Here is a 1,737-nt window from a genome sequence, read left to right as displayed (position 1 = left end):
CGAAGTGGTGAAAAGCGTTGCTGAGGATTTTGTAGGGGAGAGTGTTAGGCTCCGTGCAGTGACGAAGCGAGAAAGCTCGGTGAAATAACCATTATCGAGCAAGCGTCAGCATAAGAGACAATCGAGACTACCTCTGGTGGTTGAGGGAGCTTAGAAATGTAAAAGTTGAACAGTAGTGGGGAAAGGGCACCACCCTGTTGAACTCGCTGCTTCATTTTCCTAGGTTTGATCGATTTGTCTCCAAAGATCACTGACGACCACTCAGGTATTTCGCAGTCCACCGTTTGTTTTCTAGTAGCGTTACTTGAATAGTTCTCTCACATGGGGGGTTTCGGTTAAGGCCACGAATTATTTGGGAGTTTATGGCGTCAAGTGCTGTTGTTGTGCTGTGCACTTTACGGAACCCATGCTTATGCTTCGCTGGGGTCCAGTGATTTGTGTAGTGCGGAAGTTGGAGGGCCTCTAGTGTCTTCGCTACCGGGGAAAGGTGAGCTATCGGGGAGAAGACTCTCCTTTGTTAGACGGTTTCCCCGGTGGACAATCACCTCACGGTTGACCAAGGCTTGCTCACACCAGAGGCGAAGTGACAGGTCTTCAGATGGTCTTCCCACTTCTTCCGCTTATGTACGTTCACTAGTTGCCGAATCTCCGAGTTGAGATCCCTGATACGGGGATTTACGGGGTCGGCCTGGCGAAGGGATTAACCTTGTCATTTGTCATTAAATTTGTCGTTACAGTTTTGAATTTGGAAGGAATTGGTTTTAAATTTTGTTCACTCTACAAAGACTCAAAATTGTTCACTCTATAGAGTACTCAATGGAAAAATTTTCATGTTCACTCTTTCGAGGTGTTCGTAGCATCGGGTGTTCACTCCAGCCAGATAACACTGTATATTTATACTTAATATAATTTACTTAAATGTGACAGCGTACAATGTCTTTTATGCTACATCAGTTTAAATTAACTATTCAATTACCACATTTACTACTTAATTATGTATTTATGTATGTATGTACTTCTTCTAGGCATTTTTTTATAGTAACTGCAATTCGTACAATTATTCCCCCTTCGTTTTAGCTGAAAGTCTTCATTCAATTTATGCAATTTTCGTTAATACCAATCATTACCAATCGTTTTCACTTATCACTACATACACATATAGATTTTACATAATTTTTTTTTTAAATATTTTCGATGATGTTTGATATTAGGTATATCGGTTAATTTTCATTTGATTACAACTTTTTTTTGCGTGCTGTGAATTGCAGTGGTGAGTTTCTGTGCTCGTTTTGTATTTGTTTTACTACTTACTAAAACGCTACTTACTACAAAATTATTTATAACTTTATTACCGCTATATGTACAGCATTATACTTCGCTAGAATTTGAACTAAACTCTAACAGGGAATTGAATAATAAATATGTTATACTACGTATTTATCTATATGTATAAGCTAGTTACAGTACGCTAACACTTAAACTATTCTATTCTATAATATTTTTTCCATTATTTGTAAATTGTTACGAACCCTAAATTTATGCAAAAAATGAATTTTTTTAATGATAAAAATACATGCGAGATAGGTTGGTTGGCTGATGAATTTCAAAGAAAAGTGCGAGGTTTCATATTTTTATTTCAGTGAAATAAATTAGTTTGCTCTGCTTAAAATCGAAAGGAGATGAACTTAATTGCTTTAATATTAATATTTCAATAAAAAATGTCTTGACTTGCAGACG

Source organism: Rhagoletis pomonella, unplaced genomic scaffold (assembly GCF_013731165.1).
Source record: "Rhagoletis pomonella isolate Grant_MI unplaced genomic scaffold, Rhpom_1.0 Rhpom_scaffold_00001, whole genome shotgun sequence".
Classification (NCBI taxonomy): Eukaryota; Metazoa; Arthropoda; class Insecta; order Diptera; family Tephritidae; genus Rhagoletis; species Rhagoletis pomonella.
The sequence above is the reverse complement of the archived record's forward strand: the minus strand, read 5'-3'. Positions refer to the sequence as shown.